This window comes from Brienomyrus brachyistius, chromosome 2 (genome assembly GCF_023856365.1).
Source record: "Brienomyrus brachyistius isolate T26 chromosome 2, BBRACH_0.4, whole genome shotgun sequence".
Classification (NCBI taxonomy): Eukaryota; Metazoa; Chordata; class Actinopteri; order Osteoglossiformes; family Mormyridae; genus Brienomyrus; species Brienomyrus brachyistius.
This window is the reverse complement of record NC_064534.1, coordinates 36892842-36909081: the sequence shown is the minus strand read 5'-3', so window position 1 is coordinate 36909081 and position 16240 is coordinate 36892842. Positions and strand designations below refer to the sequence as shown.

Genomic DNA, 16240 nt, shown 5'->3' with positions numbered 1-16240 from the left:
ATTCTGTGGCGAAGTGGTTTTTGCATAGAAAACAAAGCGGTGAGTTTAAGAGGAATTATATCAGTACTTTGTTTAAAACTTTGTGTAAAAAGCTGTCTCTTTATTATTAACAATAAGTTGTAAAACGTGAATGGGGAGTGACAGTCTTCAAGTTTGTGAGAAGATCGCGCCCTGGTGGAATAAAGGCACGAACAGCTTACAGCAGCTAATATTACCAGGCAGTATTTAGAGTAAAACGTGTGTAAACGCTGCCTTCATGAATGAGAGAAAAAAGAAATATATATATAAAATAGTAAAATGGAAGGGGAGTGATAGATTTAAATTAATCGTGAGGTGGAGTGCCCCCTGTATAAAGTAAAAGTGAGAAAAGCTTACAGCACGTGGTATTCCCAGAAAGTCTCCCATCCAAGTACTAACCAGACCCTAACCCGCTTAGCTTCCGAGATCATACAAGATCAGGCGTGTTCATGGTGGTATGGCCATACGCGTGAGACGCTACCAAAAACAGCCCTTTTGCATTACACGCCTCTATACATGCCAGTTAGTCCCATTGGATCCTACTCCTGTTTTTTTTTTTTTTTATCTGATTCACACTGCAGCACCACCATCCAATCGGCAGCGCCGCACCCACACCAAACATTCACCAAACTACTCAGCCGGCAGCCTACCACAATTATTCCATTCTTTCCGCATCCGCACACTTCCTTCTCTTTAAGTCCTTTTCACTACCGCACAGGTTAATCGCCGCACGTCCCCCGCCGGCAAACATTACTCCTTTGCCTACCGCATGCAGGCTTCTCTTAATGACCTTCTGTTATCAACTCCACTAACAGCCACAAAATCTCCGCCGCACGAAGCCCACTGGTAGCTGCTGAATCACATGCTTCCCCAAAACGTCGCGCTGTCAGAACACTGGGAGCTACACACACCAACAAGTCCATACTGCAGGCTGCAGCCAGAACAATTTTCTACATTGAAACATCGACGGCCTCTTCTCTCTAAAAATTCACCAGACCGCTTCAACCATCAGCAAAGAAGTTTCCATCCCTAATTCCTCTGTGATTCCCACTAACCTAAACATTATTCTGGCATTGAAGGGTGTGAATTACCCCGGCCAACCTGCTCTTTTAAATACAGCTTTTAGCAAGTTTTGAAAGGAGGAGAAGAGCAGACCTTGCTATACCAACAATATAAAGTCTTCTGTGGCGAAGTGGTTTTTGCATAGAAAACAAAGCGGTGAGTTGAAGAAGAATTATATCAGTACTTTGTTTAAAACTGTGTGTAAAAAGCTGTCTCTTTATTATTAACAATAAGTTGTAAAACGTGAATGGGGAGTGACAGTCTTCAAGTTTGTGAGAAGATCGCGCCCTGGTGGAATAAAGGCACGAACAGCTAACAGCACCTAGAATTACCAGGAAGTATTTAGAGTAAAACGGTTTCTAAAAGCTGCCTTTATGAATGAGAGAAAAAAATACATATATATATAAAATAGTAAAATGGAAGGGGAGTGATAGATTTAAATTAATCGTGAAGTGGAGCGCCCCCTGTATAAAGTAAAAGTGAGAAAAGCTTACAGCACCTGGTATTCCCAGGTGGACTCCCATCCAAGTACTAACCAGACCCTACCCTGCTTAGCTTCCAAGATCAGACGAGATCGGGCGTGTTCAGGGTGGTATGGCCGTAAGCGAGAGATGCTACCAAAAACAGCCAATTTGCATTACACGCGTCTATACATGCCAGTTAGTCCCATTGGATCCTACTCCTGTTTTTTTTTTTTTTTATCTGACTCACACTGCAGCCCCACCATCCAATCGGCAGCGCCGGACCCACACCAAACATTCACCAAACTACTCAGCCGGCAGCCTACCACAATTATTCCATTCTTTCCGCATCCGCACACTTCCTTCTCATTAACTCCTTTTCACTACCGCACAGGTTAATCGCCGCACGTCCCCCGCCGGCAAACATTACTCCTTTGCCTACCGCATGCAGGCTTCTCTTAATGACCTTCTGTTATCAACTCCGCTAACAGCCACAAAATCTCCGCCGCACGAAGCCCACTGGTAGCTGCTGAATCACATGCTTCCCCAAAACGTCGCGCTGTCAGAACACTGGGAGCTACACACACCAACAAGTCCATACTGCAGGCTGCAGCCAGAACAATTTTCTACATTCAAACATCGACGGCCTCTTCTCTCTAAAAATTCACCAGACCGCTTCTACCACCAGCAAAGAAGTTTCCATCCCTAATTCCTCTGTGATTCCCACTAACCTAAACATTAATCTGGCATTGAAGGGTATGAATTACCCCGGCCAACCTGCTCTTTTAAATACAGCTTTTAGTAAGTTTTAAAAGGAGGAGAAGAGCAGATAATATGCCAATAATATCGAATATTCTGTGGTGAAGTGGTTTTTGCATAGAAAACAAAGCGGTGAGTTGAAGAAGAATTATATCAGTACTTTGTTTAAAACTGTGTGTAAAAAGCTGTCTCTTTATTATTAACAATAAGTTGTAAAACGTGAATGGGGAGTGACAGTCTTCAAGTTTGTGAGAAGATCGCGCCCTGGTGGAATAAAGGCACGAACAGCTGACAGCACCTAGAATTACCAGGTAGTATTTAGAGTTAAACGGTTTCTAAAAGCTGCCTTTATGAAAGAGAGAAAATATATATATAAATAAAATAGTAAAATGGAAGGGGGGTGATAGATTTAAATTAATCGTGAAGTGGAGCGCCCCCTGTATAAAGTAAAAGTGAGAAAAGCTTACAGCACCTGGTATTCCCAGGTGGTCTCCCTTCCAAGTACTAACCAGACCATACTCTGCTTAGCTTCCAAGATCAGGCGTGTTCAGGGTGGTATGGCCGTAAGCGAGAGATGCTACCCAAAACAGCCCTTTTGCATTACACGCGTCTATACATGCCAGTTAGTCCCATTGGATCCTACTCCTGGTTTTTTTTTTTTTTATCTGACTCACACTGCAGCCCCACCATCCAATTGGCAGCGCCGGACCCACACCAAACATTCACCAAACTACTCAGCCGGCAGCCTACCACAATTATTCCATTCTTTCCGCATCCGCACACTTCCTTCTTTTTAACTCCTTTTCACTACCGCACAGGTTAATCGCCGCACGTCCCCCGCCGGCAAACATTACTCCTTTGCCTACTGCATGCAGGCTTCTCTTAACGACCCTCTGTTATCAACTCCGCTAACAGCCACAAAATCTCCGCCGCACGAAGCCCACTGGTAGCTGCTGAATCACATGCTTCCCCAAAACGTCGCGCTGTCAGAACACTGGGAGCTACACACACCAACAAGTCCATACTGCAGGCTGCAGCCAGAACAATTTTCTACATTCAAACATCGACGGCCTCTTCTCTCTAAAAATTCACCAGACCGCTTCTACCACCAGCAAAGAAGTTTCCATCCCTAATTCCTCTGTGATTCCCACTAACCTAAACATTAAGCTGGCATTGAAGGGTGTGAATTACCCCGGCCAATCTGTTCTTTTAAATACAGCTTTTAGCAAGTTTTGAAAGGAGAAGAGCAGAACTTGCTATGCCAATAATATCGAGTCTTCTGTGGCGAAGTGGTTTTTGCATAGAAAACAAAGCGGTCAGTTGAAGAGGAATAATATCAGTACTTTGTTTAAAACTGTGTGTAAAAAGCTGTCTCTTTATCATTAACAATAAGTTGTAAAACGTGAATGGGGAGTGACAGTCTTCAAGTTTGTGAGAAGATCGCGCCCTGGTGGAATAAAGGCACGAACAGCTTACAGCACCTAGAATTACCAGGAAGTATTTAGAGTAAAACGGTGTGTAAAAGCTACCTTTATGAATGAGAGAAAAAAATATATATATATATATATAAAATAGTAAAATGGAAGGGGAGTGATAGATGTGGCCCGGGAAACAACACGCAGGAACACAAATACTCTTTTTGGGTCTAATTTATTCCATAGGCCTAATTAATTAGACATTTTGGTTGGAAGATAAAAGGATTTACAATGAACAGTTTCTTAAACCTTACACTTTTCCCTTACAGAGGATTCTCTTACAGAAAAGAAATAAAACTCCACACTCAGGTGGGACTGGTACAGTATAAAAGTAAAATAAAACACACGGAAAACCCTGTGAGGCAGACCTCACATAACCGAGTACACCGAAATAAAAGGAAACGGCAGTTTTGCACTGAAAATAATACGGTAATGGCACACAGTAAAACCTCAAGGCGCGGGCAGAAAACCTTGTGACGCACCGCTCTCTGGTACTCTGGGAAACTCTCACCCCACTCGGAAAACCGTCCGCAGCCCAGCTTATCCAGCTTAAAATGGCGCTTCCAGACAGTGGCTTTTCGCGCTCTCTCTCAGGTGATGATGTCACCAAGTTGCTTAAAGGCGCAACCACCTATTCCCCCTCGTTCCCCGATGCAGCTTAACCGCTCATGGTCAAAATCTCCAGATCACCCGGTTACATTCTCCCCTGCGTGGAGTAAGCGCCCTCGATTACTCACTACCTACCAAGGTCTTCCTAACCTCTTTGATTGCTTCTCGAAATAAAACTGTACTTAAACTAGTCAATATCTGTGAGACTGCAGCAGGACTTACGGAGGCCATGTCAAGAACGGATCTAGGCTCATGATACACATTTGAATGTTGCCCCGCGTTCACTCTTCGGCTCCGACGTGGCCCAGCTACAGGTCTCTGCATTTCAGGGCTAGGCTCACCTGCATCTGTTTCTACTGTCTCCCTATTTGGAGTTTCAGCAGACCCAATTTGCATGTCCTCATCCCGACAGGCCACTGGCTGTGAACCAACGAGTTCAGACCTGTCCAGCAATATATTTGACCCCGGGACCATATGTCTCACCAGGAAGACATCTTCCTCTGCATCTCCAACATCTGACTCGGTCCCTGAAGACGGACTAGACTGAGTTACAGGAGCAGGGAGTTTTCTCCGTGGCGCTGGCACAGAAGGGCTAACACAGGGCTTTATATCCACCCTGTTTACCCTCTTGCAAGGACCTCCCTCCACTGGCTCTACAGTGTAGGTGTTACCCAAAACTTCCACAACCCTGTGAACCGTGGGCTTCCATGCATCCTGTATCTTGTTGCGACCTAGTGGCCGATCACGCAAGTACACCAGGGCATCCACTTCAATCTTTGGACAATAGACTATGTCCCTCTGCACAGAAATGCGCTCAGCAGCTTTCTGCTCGGAATACACCTTCGCTCTGGCATGCGCTTCGCTTAAACACTGTTGATGCACAGCTAACCAATCATGGTTTGGATTGACCACCTGCTTTTGTCCCAACAAAGCATCCACTGGTAAGTGGGGTTCAACACCAAACAACAAATAATAAGGAGAATAGCCTGTGGTTGAATGGGGAGTCACATTGTACGCATACACCAATTCAGGCAGGTGCTCAGGCCATCTGCGTTTCTTTTCGGGAGGCAATGTGCGTAGCAAATCATGGATTAAATCGCTCGCACTGAGCATTTCCCGTAGGATGGTAGGGAGTAGTCCTGCTCTTCTTCACCCCATACAGTCTACAAAGCTCTGCTACAACCGCGCTTTCAAAATTTCGTCCCTGTTCTGAGTGAAGCCTCTCCGGGACTCCATACTTCATGAACCATTCCCGTAAAAGGATCTTTGCTGTGGTATCTGCCTTTTGGTCCCGAGCTGGGAAGGCCTGTGTGAATTTCGTGAAAATGTCTGTGACCACCAACACATTCTCACGACCGTCAATGGAAGGCTCCAGCACTGTGAAATCTACAGCAATCACCTCCAATGGTCTTGAGGCAAGAAAAGACTTCATGGCAGGACGGATCTTAGGCTGCGGCATCTTGGCAAGCACACACCGCTGACATTCCTTTACCCACCGCGCGACATCCTCGTGCATTCCTACCCAAAAGCATCTTCGCCTCAACAACTGCAATGTACGTTCAACGCCCTGATGACCCATAGAGTCATGCGCCCCTTCCAACACCTGCTTCCTCAGACTGCTAGGCAACAACAACTGAAAGTACTCTCCGTGTTTCTCATCCGAAACCACTCGATACAACAAGCCATTTACTATCTTCACACAATCCCAGTGTTTAAGCAACAGACGAACCGGTCTGGGCAAAACTTGCCGCTCCTTCCCTGTAGGTACCTTTTTCCGATCCCACAGGCCCCTAAATATCTGCAGCATCGGATCCTTTTGCTGGAATGACTGCAGTTCCTCCATTGAATAACCTGGGAGTGTTGGTGTGTTACCCTGAGTTAATTCAAGAGGCTTCTTCTCCCTGGGTTCTGCAATCCTAATCTGTCTAATCTTGCAGCTCTCAAGGGCTGCTGTAACCAGCTCTGAATCAAGCTTTGTGCCGCGACTCAGACTGCAAATCGCTACACAACCGTCAAACTCAGCATCTTCAGAAACTTGCTCCGGCTCCCCTGCTAATGGCTGCCTAGACAAAGTGTCAGCCACTATGTTATTTTGCCCTGGCCTATATTGTACCTCAAAATCAAACACCGACAGCTGAGCAACCCACCTTTGCTCTATAGCACCAAGCTTTGCTGTTTTTAAATAACATAGAGGGTTGTTGTCAGTAATGACCGTAAATTTGGAACCCAGTAAATAGCCACGAAACTTCTCAGTTATTGCCCATTTAAGAGCTAAGAGCTCTAGTTTCATACTACTGTAGTACCTATCATTCCTTTCGGCACTCCTCAGTCGCCTACTAGCATAGGCTATGACTCGTTTGACACCATCCTGTTGCTGATACAAAACGGCTCCAAGACCGTGGTTACTCGCATCAGTTTCTAGTATGAAAGGCTGAGTAAAATCCGTGAAGCCAAGGATGGGGGCACTAGTCAGCCTGTCCTTCAGTAAGTCAAAGGCCGCCTGACATTCTTCAGTCCACGCTAGAGTTAACAACTGGTTGGCCTTACCAGGACTACCTGTGTTTGAACACAAATTTACCACATCATGCAGTGGGCCAGCAATCTTTGAGAACCCATGGATAAACCGTCTGTAGTAGCTACAAAAGCCCAAGAATGATCTCAAACCCCTAACCGTAGATGGTACTGGCCATTGCCTCACAGCTGAAACCTTTCCTGGATCAGTACCTATACCATCAGCAGACACTTGGTGACCCAAGAAATTTACCTCGGTCTGGAGGAAATGGCACTTCTGTAATTTCACTTTAAGGCCTGTCTCTTTGAGACGCCTAAGCACCCTGTCAAGCCTCTCTAAGTGTTCCGGGAATGTCTGAGAATACACTAATATATCGTCAAGGTATACTAGCATGATTTGGAAGACAAGATCGTTCATAGTGGCCTGCATGAGCCTTTGAAACGTTGCAGGTCCATTGCAAACACCAAATGGTAATCTGAGATACTCATATAATCCAAAAGGAGTAGAGAAAGCAGTCTTATGCCTATCGTGCTCCTCTACCGCCACCTGATGATAACCACTCGCCAGATCAATGGTAGAGAAGTACTGGGCCCCCCGAAGGGCATCAAAACTTTCATCAATTCGCGGCAAGGGGAAGGCATCCTTTTTGGTCTTCTGATTTAACCGCCTATAATCCACACACAGCCGTAGGCTGCCATCTGCCTTCCTTACCAACACTATAGGTGATGCATAGGCGCTACTGCTTTCCTGAATAACACCTTTGCTTAAGAGTTTAGAAATGTGCTCCTTAACTTCACCATACTGGGTGGGCGGTATTCGCCGATAAGGCTGGGTAACAGGATCATCATCTGTTAGGTGAATTTCATGCCTTACCCTGTCCGTATACCCCAGGTCCTCGTCCTCTACTGCAAATATGTCAATATACCTGGCCAGCAGTGCCTTCAACTGAACCTTTTGTTCCTCATTACCACCAAGGTCAAGTGTCTCTAGAACAGATAAATCACCGTTACAACCAGGAACAACAACTGTAACTTGCTCAACGCTAGCCGCGATCCGCTGAAATTTCACTGCACATTGTGATTCATTCTCTATACACGCCACTTTCGACAGGACACCCAACCGGGCCCTAGGCGGGAGCCATACATCTTCTTGTGAGAGATTCAGAACTGGTAACTGCATCACGGGACTGGACGGATCTACCAGTGTGGGAATTACTATCAGACCCCTCGGTAATGGCGTGCTAAGTGGCTCAAACAACATCAGACCGTCATGTGCACCCTTAGCGACCTGGATCGTGGCTATGGATGCAGCAGGTATGTGTTCTGGGAACTTCCCAGCTACACGGACCACTGACTTACGGTCAACACTACACTTCTGCAGTCTCTGAAAAACGTCTCTCCAATCAGAATCCAATTTTCCACCCAGCGTAGTATCAAATTCTGCATAAACCAGCTCCCTACACCGACTGATAATGTTCATTCCCACAATGCAGGGTAAAGACTGTTCAGTACTAACTGGATCCCTGACCACCAGAAAGCCACAACTGGGCAGCTTTAAGCCCATTGCTATTACCTCTAACTCCAGATAACCCAGATAAGGTATGTCTAGTCCATTGGCGGCTGTTAATCTAAGCCAGCCAGAGGTGGGAAGCATATCCTCATCCTCTCCATGCAAGTATTTTCGAAAGAATTTCTCAGTAATGGTGCTCACCTGGCTACCAGTATCTAATAGGCAGGGTGTCTTAATGTCCCCAATTTTAAGCTCAACAAATGGACATGTCCCTACAGCTCGCTGCAGCAACTGACTCTGGGATGACGGTGTAAGATTTGAGTCTAGGGTACTTCCCCGAATTGCTCGACTCACAACAACTGGGGAGGGGCGTTTCCCTGAGCTGCGGGGGAAGAAACTACACCTCCAGCATTTTGCCTTTGCAAGCAATCCTTTGCCACATGCCCCGCACCTCGACACTTAAAACAGATGGGCCGCCCATCTTCGGTATACCTGGGCTGTCGTTTAGGCCTGGCATCACTACTAAATCCACCCTTCTGTACGGCAAGATCTTTCACCGCCCTGGTCAACTCACTAATGGCCTTCCCCTGGTCAGCTATTACCTTAAGGACATCCTCCAAGGTGGCAGAATTTGCTTCCTGCGCTTGTAAGGCGGAACAGTGTACATGATCACTGCTGCCCCTAAATTTGGTGGTCTTCGGGTTTCTGGGAAACTCTTCCAGACACCACAGCTGAGCCTCCTCCCGCACCTCAATCATGGATGACTCTGGGTTGCCTCGCACATATTTACGAAGCTCCCTTCTAAGAGCAGGGTCTCTAACCCCTTCTATGAACTGATCCCTTAGTGTCTTTCTCTCATTAGTGACTGCTTCCGGAGAACACCTCAATACAGAATTAAGAGCTTGCGATAGGGCGTGGGAAAATTCTCGAATGCCCTCCCCCTCCTGCTGCCTCCGACTATAGAAACTATGCAGCAGTTGATGAACACTGCGCTTGTCCCTGAAAGCTGCTCTCAGGTAGGTGAATAAGTCATTGGGATTGTCACAATCAGCATTACTGCGCATATGCGCTTCCTCTAAAGCTGCTCCCCTAAGAAGTGACAATACAAAATCATACTGGTCCTGTTCAGATTGATTTCTTGCACGAAGCACACGTTCAACTTCGTCAATGAAATCATCCACCGATCGGCCATCAGTCTCAAAGTCACCACTAAATGGAGAGATATGTCTCTCCCTGGGAACATAAACATAAGACCGCTTAGTTAGGGCAGCTATCGTCGCCATGGCGTCCTCATGTCTACTCTGTAGTTCTTTAACCTGCCCCCTCAAAACAGTCTCAGACTGCTCATCTTCTGAACCAGACATCGTAAAATACTCTACACCACACTTTTTGAAAGGATAAACGGTCCTCTGAAAGTTCAGGCGAGGGATGAGCACTCCACCCGGTCCACTCTTCTGGGAATGTCACACCGGCTCCGCCGCTTGGGCACTCCTCGCACCGCTTCCCGTTACTCGAGTTGCTCCACCGGTCCAGTGTCCCTCCAGTCAGCAGAAACCACCAACCTGTTTCTTCACCACTACCGTATTATTTCCCGTTGCTTTTATATAGCATACTGAACAATGCAAATCCTCTTAAATGATTGGAATATACCCCACTCCTGGTACCAAAATTTGTGGCCCGGGAAACAACACGCAGGAACACAAATACTCTTTTTGGGTCTAATTTATTCCATAGGCCTAATTAATTAGACATTTTGGTTGGAAGATAAAAGGATTTACAATGAACAGTTTCTTAAACCTTACACTTTTCCCTTACAGAGGATTCTCTTACAGAAAAGAAATAAAACTCCACACTCAGGTGGGACTGGTACAGTATAAAAGTAAAATAAAACACACGGAAAACCCTGTGAGGCAGACCTCACATAACCGAGTACACCGAAATAAAAGGAAACGGCAGTTTTGCACTGAAAATAATACGGTAATGGCACACAGTAAAACCTCAAGGCGCGGGCAGAAAACCTTGTGACGCACCGCTCTCTGGTACTCTGGGAAACTCTCACCCCACTCGGAAAACCGTCCGCAGCCCAGCTTATCCAGCTTAAAATGGCGCTTCCAGACAGTGGCTTTTCGCGCTCTCTCTCAGGTGATGATGTCACCAAGTTGCTTAAAGGCGCAACCACCTATTCCCCCTCGTTCCCCGATGCAGCTTAACCGCTCATGGTCAAAATCTCCAGATCACCCGGTTACATTCTCCCCTGCGTGGAGTAAGCGCCCTCGATTACTCACTACCTACCAAGGTCTTCCTAACCTCTTTGATTGCTTCTCGAAATAAAACTGTACTTAAACTAGTCAATATCTGTGAGACTGCAGCAGGACTTACGGAGGCCATGTCAAGAACGGATCTAGGCTCATGATACACATTTGAATGTTGCCCCGCGTTCACTCTTCGGCTCCGACGTGGCCCAGCTACAGGTCTCTGCATTTCAGGGCTAGGCTCACCTGCATCTGTTTCTACTGTCTCCCTATTTGGAGTTTCAGCAGACCCAATTTGCATGTCCTCATCCCGACAGGCCACTGGCTGTGAACCAACGAGTTCAGACCTGTCCAGCAATATATTTGACCCCGGGACCATATGTCTCACCAGGAAGACATCTTCCTCTGCATCTCCAACATCTGACTCGGTCCCTGAAGACGGACTAGACTGAGTTACAGGAGCAGGGAGTTTTCTCCGTGGCGCTGGCACAGAAGGGCTAACACAGGGCTTTATATCCACCCTGTTTACCCTCTTGCAAGGACCTCCCTCCACTGGCTCTACAGTGTAGGTGTTACCCAAAACTTCCACAACCCTGTGAACCGTGGGCTTCCATGCATCCTGTATCTTGTTGCGACCTAGTGGCCGATCACGCAAGTACACCAGGGCATCCACTTCAATCTTTGGACAATAGACTATGTCCTTCTGCACAGAAATGCGCTCAGCAGCTTTCTGCTCGGAATACACCTTCGCTCTGGCATGCGCTTCACTTAAACACTGTTGATGCACAGCTAACCAATCATGGTTTGGATTGACCACCTGCTTTTGTCCCAACAAAGCATCCACTGGTAAGTGGGGTTCAACACCAAACAACAAATAATAAGGAGAATAGCCTGTGGTTGAATGGGGAGTCACATTGTACGCATACACCAATTCAGGCAGGTGCTCAGGCCATCTGCGTTTCTTTTCGGGAGGCAATGTGCGTAGCAAATCATGGATTAAATCGCTCGCACTGAGCATTTCCCGTAGGATGGTAGGGAGTAGTCCTGCTCTTCTTCACCCCATACAGTCTACAAAGCTCTGCTACAACCGCGCTTTCAAAATTTCGTCCCTGTTCTGAGTGAAGCCTCTCCGGGACTCCATACTTCATGAACCATTCCCGTAAAAGGATCTTTGCTGTGGTATCTGCCTTTTGGTCCCGAGCTGGGAAGGCCTGTGTGAATTTCGTGAAAATGTCTGTGACCACCAACACATTCTCACGACCGTCAATGGAAGGCTCCAGCACTGTGAAATCTACAGCAATCACCTCCAATGGTCTTGAGGCAAGAAAAGACTTCATGGCAGGACGGATCTTAGGCTGCGGCATCTTGGCAAGCACACACCGCTGACATTCCTTTACCCACCGCGCGACATCCTCGTGCATTCCTACCCAAAAGCATCTTCGCCTCAACAACTGCAATGTACGTTCAACGCCCTGATGACCCATAGAGTCATGCGCCCCTTCCAACACCTGCTTCCTCAGACTGCTAGGCAACAACAACTGAAAGTACTCTCCGTGTTTCTCATCCGAAACCACTCGATACAACAAGCCATTTACTATCTTCACACAATCCCAGTGTTTAAGCAACAGACGAACCGGTCTGGGCAAAACTTGCCGCTCCTTCCCTGTAGGTACCTTTTTCCGATCCCACAGGCCCCTAAATATCTGCAGCATCGGATCCTTTTGCTGGAATGACTGCAGTTCCTCCATTGAATAACCTGGGAGTGTTGGTGTGTTACCCTGAGTTAATTCAAGAGGCTTCTTCTCCCTGGGTTCTGCAATCCTAATCTGTCTAATCTTGCAGCTCTCAAGGGCTGCTGTAACCAGCTCTGAATCAAGCTTTGTGCCGCGACTCAGACTGCAAATCGCTACACAACCGTCAAACTCAGCATCTTCAGAAACTTGCTCCGGCTCCCCTGCTAATGGCTGCCTAGACAAAGTGTCAGCCACTATGTTATTTTGCCCTGGCCTATATTGTACCTCAAAATCAAACACCGACAGCTGAGCAACCCACCTTTGCTCTATAGCACCAAGCTTTGCTGTTTTTAAATAACATAGAGGGTTGTTGTCAGTAATGACCGTAAATTTGGAACCCAGTAAATAGCCACGAAACTTCTCAGTTATTGCCCATTTAAGAGCTAAGAGCTCTAGTTTCATACTACTGTAGTACCTATCATTCCTTTCGGCACTCCTCAGTCGCCTACTAGCATAGGCTATGACTCGTTTGACACCATCCTGTTGCTGATACAAAACGGCTCCAAGACCGTGGTTACTCGCATCAGTTTCTAGTATGAAAGGCTGAGTAAAATCCGTGAAGCCAAGGATGGGGGCACTAGTCAGCCTGTCCTTCAGTAAGTCAAAGGCCGCCTGACATTCTTCAGTCCACGCTAGAGTTAACAACTGGTTGGCCTTACCAGGACTACCTGTGTTTGAACACAAATTTACCACATCATGCAGTGGGCCAGCAATCTTTGAGAACCCATGGATAAACCGTCTGTAGTAGCTACAAAAGCCCAAGAATGATCTCAAACCCCTAACCGTAGATGGTACTGGCCATTGCCTCACAGCTGAAACCTTTCCTGGATCAGTACCTATACCATCAGCAGACACTTGGTGACCCAAGAAATTTACCTCGGTCTGGAGGAAATGGCACTTCTGTAATTTCACTTTAAGGCCTGTCTCTTTGAGACGCCTAAGCACCCTGTCAAGCCTCTCTAAGTGTTCCGGGAATGTCTGAGAATACACTAATATATCGTCAAGGTATACTAGCATGATTTGGAAGACAAGATCGTTCATAGTGGCCTGCATGAGCCTTTGAAACGTTGCAGGTCCATTGCAAACACCAAATGGTAATCTGAGATACTCATATAATCCAAAAGGAGTAGAGAAAGCAGTCTTATGCCTATCGTGCTCCTCTACCGCCACCTGATGATAACCACTCGCCAGATCAATGGTAGAGAAGTACTGGGCCCCCCGAAGGGCATCAAAACTTTCATCAATTCGCGGCAAGGGGAAGGCATCCTTTTTGGTCTTCTGATTTAACCGCCTATAATCCACACACAGCCGTAGGCTGCCATCTGCCTTCCTTACCAACACTATAGGTGATGCATAGGCGCTACTGCTTTCCTGAATAACACCTTTGCTTAAGAGTTTAGAAATGTGCTCCTTAACTTCACCATACTGGGTGGGCGGTATTCGCCGATAAGGCTGGGTAACAGGATCATCATCTGTTAGGTGAATTTCATGCCTTACCCTGTCCGTATACCCCAGGTCCTCGTCCTCTACTGCAAATATGTCAATATACCTGGCCAGCAGTGCCTTCAACTGAACCTTTTGTTCCTCATTACCACCAAGGTCAAGTGTCTCTAGAACAGATAAATCACCGTTACAACCAGGAACAACAACTGTAACTTGCTCAACGCTAGCCGCGATCCGCTGAAATTTCACTGCACATTGTGATTCATTCTCTATACACGCCACTTTCGACAGGACACCCAACCGGGCCCTAGGCGGGAGCCATACATCTTCTTGTGAGAGATTCAGAACTGGTAACTGCATCACGGGACTGGACGGATCTACCAGTGTGGGAATTACTATCAGACCCCTCGGTAATGGCGTGCTAAGTGGCTCAAACAACATCAGACCGTCATGTGCACCCTTAGCGACCTGGATCGTGGCTACGGATGCAGCAGGTATGTGTTCTGGGAACTTCCCAGCTACACGGACCACTGACTTACGGTCAACACTACACTTCTGCAGTCTCTGAAAAACGTCTCTCCAATCAGAATCCAATTTTCCACCCAGCGTAGTATCAAATTCTGCATAAACCAGCTCCCTACACCGACTGATAATGTTCATTCCCACAATGCAGGGTAAAGACTGTTCAGTACTAACTGGATCCCTGACCACCAGAAAGCCACAACTGGGCAGCTTTAAGCCCATTGCTATTACCTCTAACTCCAGATAACCCAGATAAGGTATGTCTAGTCCATTGGCGGCTGTTAATCTAAGCCAGCCAGAGGTGGGAAGCATATCCTCATCCTCTCCATGCAAGTATTTTCGAAAGAATTTCTCAGTAATGGTGCTCACCTGGCTACCAGTATCTAATAGGCAGGGTGTCTTAATGTCCCCAATTTTAAGCTCAACAACTGGACATGTCCCTACAGCTCGCTGCAGCAACTGACTCTGGGATGACGGTGTAAGATTTGAGTCTAGGGTACTTCCCCGAATTGCTCGACTCACAACAACTGGGGAGGGGCGTTTCCCTGAGCTGCGGGGGAAGAAACTACACCTCCAGCATTTTGCCTTTGCAAGCAATCCTTTGCCACATGCCCCGCACCTCGACACTTAAAACAGATGGGCTGCCCATCTTCGGTATACCTGGGCTGTCGTTTAGGCCTGGCATCACTACTAAATCCACCCTTCTGTACGGCAAGATCTTTCACCGCCCTGGTCAACTCACTAATGGCCTTCCCCTGGTCAGCTATTACCTTAAGGACATCCTCCAAGGTGGCAGAATTTGCTTCCTGCGCTTGTAAGGCGGAACAGTGTACATGATCACTGCTGCCCCTAAATTTGGTGGTCTTCGGGTTTCTGGGAAACTCTTCCAGACACCACAGCTGAGCCTCCTCCCGCACCTCAATCATGGATGACTCTGGGTTGCCTCGCACATATTTACGAAGCTCCCTTCTAAGAGCAGGGTCTCTAACCCCTTCTATGAACTGATCCCTTAGTGTCTTTCTCTCATTAGTGACTGCTTCCGGAGAACACCTCAATACAGAATTAAGAGCTTGCGATAGGGCGTGGGAAAATTCTCGAATGCCCTCCCCCTCCTGCTGCCTCCGACTATAGAAACTATGCAGCAGTTGATGAACACTGCGCTTGTCCCTGAAAGCTGCTCTCAGGTAGGTGAATAAGTCATTGGGATTGTCACAATCAGCATTACTGCGCATATGCGCTTCCTCTAAAGCTGCTCCCCTAAGAAGTGACAATACAAAATCATACTGGCCCTGTTCAGATTGATTTCTTGCACGAAGCACACGTTCAACTTCGTCAATGAAATCATCCACCGATCGGCCATCAGTCTCAAAGTCACCACTAAATGGAGAGATATGTCTCTCCCTGGGAACATAAACATAAGACCGCTTAGTTAGGGCAGCTATCGTCGCCATGGCGTCCTCATGTCTACTCTGTAGTTCTTTAACCTGCCCCCTCAAAACAGTCTCAGACTGCTCATCTTCTGAACCAGACATCGTAAAATACTCTACACCACACTTTTTGAAAGGATAAACGGTCCTCTGAAAGTTCAGGCGAGGGATGAGCACTCCACCCGGTCCACTCTTCTGGGAACGTCACACCGGCTCCGCCGCTTGGGCACTCCTCGCACCGCTTCCCGTTACTCGAGTTGCTCCACCGGTCCAGTGTCCCTCCAGTCAGCAGAAAACACCAACCTGTTTCTTCACCACTACCGTATTATTTCCCGTTGCTTTTATATAGCATACTGAACAATGCAAATCCTCTTAAATGATTGGAATATACCCCACTC

At 47.0% G+C, this 16240-nt stretch overlaps 1 non-coding gene and 2 pseudogenes across 1 annotated transcript; all 3 read right to left on the bottom strand.

Annotated features, from left to right (window-relative positions):
• Positions 1-368: 368 nt before the first annotated feature.
• Positions 369-487, bottom strand: LOC125732153 (5S ribosomal RNA; annotated as a pseudogene).
• Positions 488-1567: 1080 nt separating this feature from the next.
• Positions 1568-1686, bottom strand: LOC125734493 (5S ribosomal RNA). The gene has a single exon (XR_007393803.1). It is a non-coding gene; the product is annotated as a 5S ribosomal RNA (ribosomal RNA).
• Positions 1687-2760: 1074 nt separating this feature from the next.
• LOC125732200 (5S ribosomal RNA) lies at positions 2761-2869 on the bottom strand (annotated as a pseudogene).
• Positions 2870-16240: the final 13371 nt, after the last annotated feature.